Source organism: Amblyraja radiata, chromosome 9 (genome assembly GCF_010909765.2).
Source record: "Amblyraja radiata isolate CabotCenter1 chromosome 9, sAmbRad1.1.pri, whole genome shotgun sequence".
Classification (NCBI taxonomy): Eukaryota; Metazoa; Chordata; class Chondrichthyes; order Rajiformes; family Rajidae; genus Amblyraja; species Amblyraja radiata.
Window position 1 is genome coordinate 34,058,830 of NC_045964.1, and position 14,111 is coordinate 34,072,940.

Here is a 14,111-nt window from a genome sequence, read left to right on the forward strand (position 1 = left end):
GAGCACTGGCTGGCCGGCCGGCCCAGTCCCGGCAGCTCACACCCACCCGAGCCCGGCCCAGTATCTCTCAAGCCCTGCCCTCTAGCAGCATCAGCCCCACCTCTGCCCCGCCCCCATCAGCACAGCCCCGCCCCACCCAAGCCACACCCTCACTTGCTCAGCCCCCCCACCTGAAGCCAGCCTAGTCCCTCTCCCAGCTTACCTGTCTGAAGAAGGGTCCTGGCCCAAAACATCACCTATCCATGTTCTCCAGAGATGCTGCGCGACCCAGAGTTACTCCAGCACTTTGTGTCTTTTCCATTTCACCTCAACCCACCTCAGCCTCATTAATCTCACCTCAGCCCAGCCCCACTCACCCAGCAGGCACAGACCTTTAACAGGTCAAGGCACGGAATGCAGTCTTGTTTTCCTGGCATAGCATATATGGAATCAGCATACTTCAACTTTGCTCAACCCAAACATACCACACCTCTTAGACCTTGGTTTAGTTTAGTTTATTGTCACATGTACCAAGGTACAGTGAAAAGCTTTTTTGTCAGCAGAAAGTACATGATTCCAATCAAGCTGTCCGCAGCGTACAGATACAGGATAGTAAGAAATACAGCTGTTGGAGTAGAGGTTTAAAAGAGTGGCGCGATGGTAATGAATGATTGCAGATCCACTGCTGGGACCAGCACACAGAGAGTCACTTGACTTGGGGACAGCCTGTACTTGGTGTGCAATTAAATCATACTTTCAAATCAAGAACAAAAGTGTTTAAGCAACTCATATTCACCATCAGCTCATGCCTGAACTTGCTGAAGATGGATCCTGACCCAAAACGTCACCTATCCATCTTCTCCAGAGATGCTGCCTGACCTGCAGTTTTACTCCTGCACCTTTTGTCTTTTTTTGTAAACCAACACTCCACAGCTCCTTGGATTGGTGACGTTTGGGGTTGAGAAGCTTCAGAGTCCAATCTCAACCAGGGGGCGCGGAGTGGTTTTGAAAGTGGGGCGGCTGAGCAATCACAGATCATTGGCCTTGGGGGTACCCAGCGAGGGAGTGGAGCGACCGAGTGGGGGGAGGGTGTGGGAGGGAGGTGTCCCCCTCCCATGGTAGGGATTTTTTGTAAATTTGATGTATTAAAATCATGTTTTAGTGCATTGTAGAAGTATGATTTCAATGTTTTTTGTTTGAAGTATTTTTAAGATAATGTAGGGCCTACATGAGAGATAGGAGCAGGTGATTATTATTTTTGTTATTGCTCGACCTCCAAAAACAGGATAATAATACAGGCCATCCTCCACCTCAAAAAGTGGGGGAATATACCCCCCATCTAGGTACTGCCAAATCGACGGCAGTACCTTGCATGGTACAGAAAATTTGACAAAAAAACTTTTAAATGTGTTATAATTTCAAGTGTATTTTTTTTTTGGTTTGTAGTTGGAAAAGGGACAAGAAATAATCATAACATTTCCTGATTTTGCAAAGTCATACAAATTATGTTTTGCTAGGGGGAAAAAACCTGACTATTTTGAAAGTATGCGTTCTCCTTTTGACGTATATTTCATTTTGATTTGAATTTAGAATCATCAAACCATGACATTAATAAAGGGGGTATATGTTTGTGGAAACGTTACTTTTTTTTTAAAGTAAGACTTTCTAGAAATCTAAAATGCATTAAAAATATACATTTCAATACACTGAATCTCTTGCCAAGAGTAGGTGAATCGAGAACCAGAGGATAGATTTAAGGTGAAAGGGAAAAGATTTCATAGGAATCTGAGGGGTAACCTTTTCCACACAAAGGGTGGTGGGTATATGGAACAAGCTGCCAGAGGACGTAGTTGAGGCAGGGACTATCCCAACATTTAAGAAACAGTTAGACTGATACATGGATAGGACAGGTTTGGAGGGATATGGACCAAAAGCAGGTAGTGTAACTGGGACATGTTGGCGGGTGTGGGTAAGTTGGGCAGAAGGGCCTGTCCTCACACTGTATCACTCTATGACTACATTATACCTCCACCATGCATGAATGCTTCAAAATAGAGGTCGAGTTTTATTGCCATATACTCAAGCATGGAAACATAGAAAATAGGTGCAGGAATAGGCCAATCGGCCCTTCGAGCCAGCACTGCCATTCAATTTGATCCTGGCTGTTCATCTAAAATCGGTACCCCTTTCCTGTTTTTCCCCATATCCCTTGATTTTGCTAGCCCCAAGAGCTAAATGTAACTCTCTCTTGAAAACATCCAGTGAATTGGCCTCCACTGCCTTCTGTGGCAGAGAATACCACATATTCACAATTCTCTGGGTGAAGAAAGTTTGTCCCCATCTCAGTCCGAAATAGCCTACCCCATATTCTTAAACTGTGACACCTGGTTCTGGACTCCCCCAACATCGCGAACATTTTTCCTGCAGTTACAGAAAGTGAAAATCTAGCAGGCAAGCAGGATACTTTCTCCAACCACCCCCATTTGAAGGCCACTATCTTCCATCCGTTCTACCAGTGCTTGGTACCTATTTCCTGCAGCCACTGGTTGTCCTCCAGGATGCACCGAGCCACAGCCTGGTCCATGCCGTTCACCAGGGCGAATTTGGCGCAGAGACTCTCACGGCAGCGGCGCAATGCTTCCCATGCCTCCGACGGCCCAGGACTTGCACTGAGGTTGCTCCATGGCCGGAGCTGCAGCGAGCGACTCGCCAGCCCGGCTAAAACTCGCCGGCCCCGGATGACCGTCCGCATCTGCCTCCGCCGCTGCCTCTGATTCAATCCCTCCCTCCGCCCCGGCAATCCAACACCCACGACCAGGTTGCTCAGAACACAGCAGCGCCTCATCCAAAGCCGGAGACATTGAAACATGTCTAGCCAAAAAAAGTTCTGCGATCCATGTCCACCAGTCCAAGTCAGTCTTCAGTCTTTATCTGAAATGTCACCTATAGTGGAATTCCCTGCCACAGAAGGCAGTGGAGGCTAATTCACTGGATGTTTCCAAGAGAATTAGATTTAGCTCTTAGGGCTAAAGGATTTAAGGGATATGGGGAAAAAGCAGGAACTGGGTACTGATTTTAGCTGATCAGCCATGATCATACTGAGTCCGGGCGCCGCACGGATTACCATCATGGAGGCTGCGATCCTTTGCCGAGGATCGCCTGCGAAAGAACTCCAACCACGGGGCCTGTGGGTTTTAACACTCGGGAGCTCCATGTTCCAATCCGTCCCGACACTGTAGTTTCGATCATCCCGATGCGAGGGCTTCGGACATCGGACATCGGACCATCGGCAGCGGCGACTGCGGAGGGTTCAACAGGCCCGACCACAGGTGAACAAACGAGGATGATTGAACTTTATTACCTTCCATCACAGTGAGGAATGTGGATTCTGCTGTGATGGATGTTTATGTTAAATTTTATTTTATGTGGCTGTGTGTATTGTTGCTTTTCACTTAGTATGGCTGTATGGTAACTCAAATATCCTTGTACCTTAATTGGTGCATGTGACAATAAATTTGAACGAACGTGAATAGCGATGCTGGCTCGAAGGGCCGAATGGCCTACTCCTGCACCTATCTATCTACGTTCTCCAAAGATGCTACCTGACTCACTGAGTTATTCCAGCACTTTGTGTCCTTTTATGTATTAATCAGCATCTGCAATTCTTCAGGGAATGGGGGTTCCCCTCCCCTACTATAGATGAGGCTCTCACCAGGGTCTCTTCCATATCCCGTAACACTGCTCTCTCTACCCATCCCCCCACTCGTAACAAGGGCACTGCTCTCTCTACCCATCCCACCTTTCACCCCACCAGCCGTAACAGACAACAAATAGTCCTCCGTCATTTTTGCCACCTCCAAGGTGACCCCACCACTCGCCACATCTTCCCATCTCCCCCCGTCTGCTTTCCGCAAAGACCGCTCCCTCCGTAACTCCCTGGTCAATTCTTCCCTTCCGCACCACCCCCTCCCTGGGCACTTTCCCTTGCAACCGCAAGAGATGCTACACTTGTCGCTTTACCTCCCCCCTCGACTCCATTCAAGGACCCAAGCAGTCGTTCCAGGTGCGACAGAGGTTCACCTGCATCTCCTCCAACCTCATCTATTGCATCCGCTGCTCTAGATGTCAGCTGATCTACATCGTTGAGACCAAGCGTAGGCTTGGCAATCGTTTCGCCGAACACCTCCGCTCGGTCCGCATTAACCAACCTGATCTCCCAGTGGCTCAGCACTTCAACTCCCCCTCCCATTCCGAATCCAACCTCTCTGTCCTGGGCCTCCTCCATGGCCAGAGTGAGCACCACTGGAAATTGGAGGAGCAGCACCTCATATTCCGCTTGGGCAGTCTGCACCCTAGCAGCATAAACATCAAATTTCTGGTAGTCCTTGCTGTCTCCTCCCCTTCTCAGCTCTCCCTCAGCCCTCGGGCTCCTCCTCTTCCTTTTTCCTTTCTTCTCCCCGCTCCCCACCCTACATCAGTCTGAAGAAGGGTTTCGGCCCGAAACATTGCCTATTTCCTTTGCTCCATAGATGCTGCTGCACCCGCTGAGTTTCTCCAGCACTTTTGTCTATCTGCAATTCTTTGTTTCTGTAGTTTCTTGTTCTTCCATACTTTCAAATTTATCGAGCACAGGAGTATGGACTTGGCAGGTTTCACAAATGAACAAGTCTTCAGCCTAAACTTTTGAATCCTCTTTGTCAATGGCAATGATATCAAGAAATGTGCTAACACTGTATCATCGTTTAAAATAGTAGCAGGGATAAAGCAAATTATTACAGGTCAATTACTTTAACTTAGACGGCAGACATTTGAGTGAAATTCATTGTCATGGAAAGTGTAAACCTTCATAGAATCATATAATGACTACATGATGACACTGTGAGCTGGCTTAGAACCAGATGCGCACTCTCCACCCTTTCTCTGTAGTCTATTTATATAATTCTCTTTTAAATGCCACAACATAACCTATCTCCACCACACCCTCAAGTCGTGCATTCTTGACAAGCCAGCACTACATAAAAAGATTTTCTTCATGTTGTTCATTATTTTCTTGCTCTTTATATCTATGACCTCTGGTCCTCAACGTCACCACTAATGGTAAGAGCCTCCCGCTAATCACATGTCCACACTTTCAAAGTGCTCTATGATAACGAGAAAGAAAAAAAGAGAGAGATAAAGATAAAGCGAGAGATGAAAAAGACCCTTTGGCCCACCATCCACTTTCATCAGCGATCACCAGTATACTATTTCTATCCTACACCAAGCCTGCACCAACCAAGTATGAAGAAAGGTTCCAACCTGAAACAACGCCTGTCCCTTTCCTCCAGAAATGCTGCCTGACCCGTTAGTTCCTCCAGAACTTTATGTTTTGCTCAAGATTCCAGCGCCTGCAGTTCCTTGTGTTTCGATCGTTGGAGCACTTTCCTTGTTGTACTTTTGTGCTTCTAAATAATGTATATTGGTTGTAAATGATATTTTATACTATAACTATATATAGTTGTACTAATAAAACAAGATGTGAAAAATGCAATGGTTCTTAATGTAAAACTTGGAGACATGCAGTTTCATCAAATAGATGTCATGGATTCAGTACCAACATCAATAATCATGTTTGGCCTGTCTTGTCTTTCAATTTGGCTAAGACTGCTCAAAGGGAATAATGTCCAGTCAAGTGACGAAACAGAAAAATCAATTTAAATTCTAGATTATTGGAAGATCTCCTAACCCAAATGTAAAGGAGACAAAAGGGTGTCAGATAAGGAAACAACAGGAGCTGTGAAATGTAAAGCTGGAGGGAGGGTTATGGATGGAGTGGGACAGGGAGGGGATAAGGGAAATAAGAATTTGATAGTGGGAGTTGTGCAAACAGAAGAGGGGAAAGAAGCAGGGTGATTAGGTGATAGGTTAAATATGTGATTGGGTATTACTTGAAATTGGAGAGTCAATGTTTATATCATTGGGTTGTGAGTAGCTTCTATTGAATTCAAATAATTTTCAAATAATACACCCCAATCCCTCCATTACCTCTCTTTCCACTGCCCTCACCCCAACCTTGGTTCTCCCACCATCTTACACCACCCTAATCTCCCTGTTCTTTTTCCCTCCTCCATATGCTCAACTCCCAGTGGCCTTGAACCTGACAGTTCACCTACCGCCACAACATGCCCACGGACTATGCCATCACCTTATCCCTACACTCATCCCTGGAACTCCTGCTAAGAGAGACACCTGCGTCAGACCAATTCATAGACCACAGCTCTGCCTTTAATACCATTATTCAGCTTATCACTAAACTCGCGGGACTTGGTGTCTCATCTATGCAATTGGATCTTAACTTTCTGACCAACAGAAAATAGGGGATCCTCCATGATAATTCTCAACACTGTTGCTCTGCAAGAATGCGTTCTCAGCCCCTTTCTTTACTCCTTGTACACCGACAACTGTGCAGCATGTACAAATCTAATTCAATTTTCAAATTTGCAGACGACACCTCCATTGTGGGCCAGATATCAAATAACGATGTGAAGGAGTACATGAAGGAGATCCAGAACCTCGCGTCCTGGTGTAGAGACAACAACCATTCTCTCAATGTCAGTAAGACAAAGGAGATGGTGATCGACTTCAGGAAGTGAAGCGGTACATATAACCCAGTTTGCCTTGACAGTGCCGAAGTGGAGATAGTTGAAAACAGCAAATTTCTAGGAGTCAATATCAACAACAACTCCTGGGCCACCCATATTGAAGCAACAACTAACAAACGCCTTTACTTTCTTAGAAGGCTTAGGAAGTTCGGCATGACCCATACAACTCTCACCAAGTACAGATGCACCACAGAAAGCATTTTATCAGGATGTATCTCAACTTGGTTTACGAACAGCTCCATCTAAGACCGCAAGAAATTGCTGTGAATTGTGGACGCAGTCTTGACCATCGCACAATCTAACCTTCCTTCTATTGACTCCATTTATACCTCACGCTGCCTCGGCAAGGCCAGCAGCATAATCAAGGACGAGTCGCACTCTGGCCACTCCCTCTTCTCCCCTTTCCCATCAGGCAAAAGATACAGAAGTGTGAAAACGCACACCTCCAGATTCAGGGACAGTTTCTTCCCAGCTGTTATCAAGCAACTGGATAATCCTACCACAACCAGAGAGCAGTGCTTAACTATTATCTACCTCTTTGGTGACCCTTGATCAGACTTTGCTGCTCTTACCTTGCACTAAACATTATTCCCCTAACATGTATCTTTACACTGTAAATGGCTCGATTGTAATTATGTATTGTTTTTCTGCTGACAATTCAGCACTCAACAAAAGCTTTTTACGGTACCTCGGTACACGTGACAATAAACTAAACTGAACTGAAATCCAAGTCTTGTAATTCCTTTTTAGCTCCTCGTCCTCCTTCCCATGTCCCATTCCACCCATATGCCTCCCTCCAGCTTTGCATTTCACACTTCCTCCTCTTCATTCCTTATCGTGCACCCTTTTATCTCCTTTCACCTCCACCAATAACCACACGCTCCCCACCAATCTATATTCATCTATCACTTGCACAAAACACAAAGTGCTGGAGAGGGTCTGGGGGAAACTGTTGAGGGAATTAACAGGCGACATTTCAGGTTTGGGAGCCTTTATTCAGGCTCAACCCGAGTTTGACTTATCACTTGCTAGGTTTTGCCCCATAGCCAACTCTCCTTTTGAGCTTTCTCATCCCTATTCCATCAATCGTGACCCAAAATGTTATCCGTCCATTCCCTCGACAGATTCTGCCTGACCTGCCAAGTTCGTTGAGTAGTTTGTCTTTTGCTGAAGATTCCAACATCTGCAGTTTCTTGTTACAGATTTTAATGATCTGTATGAAAAAAAAGAATTTCACTGTACCTTGGCACATGCAATAATAAAAATACATTGAACCATTTTGTTGGTTTACATGATTTGTCCATGTTTAAACATTTAGTCTCCTTTAAAACTTATGTAATAATCAGTTCAACTCTAAACAAACCAAGTATAGGTTCATCTCTATACATAAAACTCTGATCTTGGATGTGTGTGTATGTGTGTGTGATGTTCGTGTGCGTTTCACATTTCCTTGTAAACACGACGCGCTAACGGTGAAATATTTACATATTCCGATAGAGATTTACGCCATGATGTCAAAAATCGCCTTATCTAAAAATGTCATGCATTATTTCTCGAGTTATTTATGAAATAAGGGGTAGGCCATTTAGGGCTGAGATGAGGGGGAAACTTTTCACCCAGTTGTGAATCTGTGGAATTCTCTGCCACAGAAGGCAGTGGAGGCCAATGCTTTCAAGAGAGAGTTAAATTTAGCTCTTAGGGCTAAAAGAATCAAGGGATATGGGGGAAAAAGCAGGAACAGGGTACTGATTTTGGATGATCAGCCATGACCATATTGAAGGCAGTACTGGCTCGAAGGGCCGAATGGCCTATCCTGCACCTATTTTTCTATGTTTTCTATATTTTCTATGTTTTTCTTTCCTATTTCATCATTAGCAAGGGAAGTATTCTATCTGGCAAGCCAAGATCAAGATTACAGCATCTGCAAAGAAAACAAAGTGCTGGAGTAATGCAGCAGGTCAGGCAACATCCCGGGAAAACATGGATAGCTGACGTTTCAGGTCGGGACTATTTTTCTTCAGCATCTGCAGTTCCTTGTGTCTCCAAGAGACAATTTAGTTTAGAGATACAGCGTGGAAATAGGCCCTTCAGCCCATTGAGTCTGTGCCGACCAGCGATCACTCATTGCTTTATCCTACAAACTAGGGACAATTTACAGAAGCAAATTAACCTACAAATCTGCTTGTCTTTGGAATGTGGGAGGACACTGGAGCATACGGAGGAAACCCTCACGGTTACTGAAAGAACGTACAAACTCTGTACAGACAGTACCCGAGGTCATGATGGAACTCAGAACTCCGGCGCTGAGGCAACTCTACCGCTGCCCCACTGTGCCCGGCCCAACTGTTCAGTCTTAATATGTACACGAGGAACTATATGAAGTAATGAGTCCTAAGTAACTGGTAAAGACATCAGTAATTAATTTTCTAAACACTTCATCACCAGTGTAGCTTTATATCGCAAGCATTTTCACACAGCAATTTTCACTTGATTTTAATTTTTAAAAGATCAATCTTAGCTGATGAGGTTTCCTTTTGGGGCTAAATATGTATTTTGAATTTAACAATTAAGTCATCTAATAATGTTATTGATCCCAACCCCACCCCCCCGCAATTGGGATTGAAGTCAAGATTTCCAACCACTGAAATGTGAATCAATATACCAGTGTGGCGCACCTAAGACGGTGTGACCACTTCGATTTAATTTATTTGATGGTGCATTGGCAGTTTATAATGTGCAGCAGTGAGGCGGAACGTCTGTGTCACTCCAGTTGCTGCGGGGACTGGAAACAGCAAGGCACTTCCCCCATCTCGGCAGAAGCAAGCTGGGGATGAATTAAGACGCACCGTGTCCTCATTTGCTATCTCACACCTGCTTTTATACAGGTTATCTATCTGCCTTACGGTGCCCATTCCTGGGACCCGTAACAGATCGTGGGGGCTCGTCCGGGATCGGCGCCACTTCCTGGTTGGAGCTGGAGCTGATCAACAAATGACACCTGAGACCGAGACAGGGCTGATTCGAGCTGAGTGCCGAGAGCGGTGAGTCGGAGCAGAGACTGTGCCATTGCTGAACTGTGATCCATCGGAAAAGATGGTGAAAAGCTGCTGCCATGTCAGAGAGTGGGAGGAAGAGCCTAGTGTGGGACATTAGGAAGTCACTGCTCACCTTGTCAGCTGCAGAGCTCTTTCACATCGCCAAAGAGGTGGGTTCAACGTCAGATTGGGACCTGTCTGAACTCCATGAAGGAGACCATGAAGGCTGCTTCGACAAAATCAGTTCATTCATGTACAGTAAGCATTTGTTAGAGTCAGAAGACAGTGGAATGTCTGAATTGTTGGGTTTGAAAGATGCTATTGATGATATTGTAAGGACCCAAAATGTATTGTGTCTGCCAGAGCTAGAAATACAACCCATAGGTGCTCATGGAGATACTACTAACCAAATGTTCCAAGTCAGTTCTACTTTGCCAAACAGTGATGCTTTCACAACTGACCCAGTACTACCTACTGCTGTATCTGACTCCACAAACGCAGAGTTACTGGCAATGCTCACTAGCTATGAGGAGCTTGGTAAAATGCTGAAACAAAGTATTATGGTACTGACAACTCAGTCACCAGAAGACTCTTCGCCAATAGCAGCACAGGCTAATAAGTCTCGAAGTGACTCATCATACCACAACCAGACAGTTGTCCGACCCATTCGAGAGGGGATGATAAGAGATCTCTCCTACCTCCAGAGAAGGGAGTTTAAGGTACAAGGGGGCCAGGTTGGTGATCATTCGTCAGACATCAGTTATAACAATGTCTGTAAGCAAATAGAGGAAGGGATCAAAGAAGGCTTCCATGATGCAGAGATAGTTCGTGGTGTGCTCCGGATAATAAAACCTGGAATTTTTAAAGAGATGCTAATGAACAAGGATGACTTGACTGTGATGGAACTCAAGGGATTTCTCCAGGCTCACCCAAGAGAAAAAAAGCAGTACAGAGTTATTCCAAGAGTTAATATGTGCCAAGCAGGAGGAGAACGAGACACCACAACAATTCCTCTATCGTGTCATAGGTTTGAAGCAACGTGTCCTATTCACATCAAAACTGTCAGACGCAGGAATAAAATACAGTGCAGCTACTGTTCAAGATGGCTTCCTACATACAGTTTACTAGGGATTAGGCTACAAACACAGTGACCTACGCAGAGAAATAAAACCTCTCTTGTCCAGTGGTGAAGTAAGTGATGAGACAATACTGCGCCAGGTAATGAGAATAACCAGTGAAGAAAGTGAGAGACAAAAGAGGATAGGTCCTTTTCGTCGGCAGGCTGCAGTACATGCACATGGTGCACAGTTTGAGCCGAATACAGCAAAAGAACAGTGCAGCAAGCAAGAGAGCGCGGCGCCAAAAGTAAAGACAGACCCAATTAAAGAGCTTACAGCCAAAGTAGATGAGCTCACAAGTATGATTGAGGCCATGAAACGACAAATTAAGCCACAACCAACAGATGTGAGGAACCAATATTCTCAAAATAAAATGCGACCCAGGAGAGATAAACCATACGGTTGTCCAAAATGTGTTGAACAAAACCGCCCAGACTGTAACCATTGTTTCTCATGTGGGGAGGAAGGCCACAGAGCTGTTGGTGGCTGCTTAAAGAAACAGGAGTCAGGGAAACTTGAACCGGTCGCTGCAGGGGGGCACCCAGTGATCGGATCTGAGAAACGTCCCCAAACTCAAACTGATTGTGATGACAACAATACAGATCTTCCTTTGTCCACTACTTCAGAAGTAGCGAGCACACAGTACAATGACAAACAAAGCAAATCATCTTCTCAGTTCTCTTTTGAACCACAATGTACCAAACGTAAAGCTGTCGCCAACATGATAGCCAACAGAAGGCTCTGATACAATGTAATCTAAGTGGTTTGGCGGTAACTGCATTGCTTGACTCAGGCGCACAAGTTAGTATTATCAGCCGTGCCTGGAAAGATCTACACCTGCCTGATCTAAACATTCGACCAATGTCTGAGATCATTGAGGAACTGGATGAGCTAAAGGTTTATGCAGTCAACGGAGAGCTCATTCCTTTTGATGGATGGGTTCCTATAATGACCAACCTACCTGGGAATGAGGACCCAAGTCTTGCCATCAGTGTCCCATTCTTAGTCAGCAGCTTGACCATGGAGAGACCGTTGATTGGTTTTAATGTTCTGGAGCAGCTTGTTGAAGGACAGCCAGAAAGGTTAGTACCTACAGTTGTTTCAGAATGCCATTGGTGTTTCAAGTGAGAAAGCAGAAGCAGTGGTGAGTTTTATTCAGACAGTGGAGCCAAGCATGCCACAAGGACGCCTAAGAACTGGTGCAAAGGACGTGGTCGTTCCAGCTGGACAAGTCAGCTGGGTGAGATGCCGGGTTCCCCCAACCATGAACTCCTATGGCCGTCTGGTGTTGTTCGAATCAGATGAAGGCAGTCAGCCTTTGGATCAGCTAGATCTAGGAGCAGGTTTGGTGGAAATGCAGAATCCTTTAAAACCATATGTCACCATTGCTGTTGGCAACAACACCAGCCATGACATCATCTTGCCACGTAAGACAGCTCTGGGCACCTTACAGCATATTGAAAGGGTTGTGGAAGCTGACCCTCCAAGAAAAGTGGCATCCATGACAACAGTCAACGAGGTCACCTCTCAACTTCCTCAACCAACTCCATCACTGTGGCATCCGCTCGTGAACCTTGATCACCTGGAGGAAAATCAGCAAGAGGTTGTCAGGAAAATGTTATTTGAGGAGTCTAAAGCCTTTGCCAGAGATGAAAATGATATTGGATGCAACCCAAGCTTGCAAATGGTGATAAATCTGAAAGATGACATTCCTGTGCAGAGAGCGTACACATCCATACCAAAACCGCTGTTGAGAGAGGTAAAGGAATATGTTCAAGACCTCCTTGTCAAGGGATGGATAGTGAAATCTAGGTCCTCCTACGCCGCTCCAGTTGTGTGTGTGCGGAAGAAAGACAGCACACTGCGCCTCTGCATAGATTATCGTCTATTGAATCAGAAAACGGTGCCGGATAGACACCCACTGCCTCGAATACGAGACTTGCTGGACACCTTGGGTGGTTACTCGTGGTTTAGCATCCTTGACCAGGGTAAGGCCAACCACCAGGGTTTCGTGGCTGAAAGTTCACGTCATCTCACTGCTTTCATCACCCCCTGGGGGTTTTATGAGTGGGTAAGGATCCCGTTTGGCTTATCAAACGCGCCAGCAGCATTCCAGAGAAGTATGGAGGAGATGTTGAGTTCTCTGAGGGATGAGTGCTGTATACCCTACCTCGATGACATCCTCTGCTACTCGCGGTCGTTTGAAGATCACGTGGAAGTGGTCCGCAAGGTTCTCCAAGCTTTGCAACATCAAGGGGTAAAGCTCCGATCTGAAAAGTGTGAGTTCAAGCAAGAAGTTCGCTATGTTGGCCGCCTTGTCTCTGCTGACGGTATTCGAGTTGATCCCAAGGACCTGAATGCTGTGCTGGCTTTGAAAGACAAAACACCACAGACCGTAGGTGATTTGAGAAGGGTTCTCGGCTTTCTCAGTTACTACAGGTCGTACATTCAAAACTTCTCAAAGATAGCAAAGCCATTGTATGAGATGCTCCAAGGGAAATCCTCAATTCAAGTCCAGTCTCGACAAGGTAAAGCCAAGGGACCTCAACTGTCATCCAGGGCACCCATATAGTGCACTGCTGAACATCAAAGTGTACTCGAGAGACTGATTGACATGTTGACACATCCACCGGTTTTGGCATACCCAAACTTCGACAGGCCTTTCGTCTTGCATACCGATGCATCAGAGCAAGGTCTAGGAGCTGTTCTCTACCAGCAACAGGAGAGAAAGCTGAGAGTCATTGGGTATGGGTCACGGACGTTGACAGCTGCAGAGAGGAACTACCATATGCATAGTAGCAAGTTGGAGTTCTTTGCACTTAAGTGGGCAGTGTGCGAGAAATTTAGGGACTACCTCCATTATGCTCCACACTTTACCATCTTCACTGACAACAACCCACTTACTTACATCATGAGCACTGCCAAACTCAATGCGGTTGGTCTCCGGTGGGTGGGAGAACTGTCAGACTTCCATTTTGACATCAGGTACAGACCAGGAAGAGTCAACACGGACGCAGATACTCTGTCCCGAGTCCCTCTTGATATTGACCAGTACATGTCAACGTGCACAGAGGAGTTGTCGCAGGATGTAGTGAATGCAGCTTGGGAAGGAAGTCAAGCAGCCCAGAGGAAAGATGTGGCATGGATAGCCGCTCTTGCTGTCTCCTCTCAAGATGTTGTCCTACAGCCCCGCGCCCCTCTACACAGCATTAGTCATGACGACTTGGTCCAAGCTCAAAGAGAGGATCCCGAGATAGGAGAGATCTTAAAGCTCAAAGAGATGAACAGCAAATTGACAAGACGACATCAGAAGGACTGTGAAAGGAACCGCATGCAAG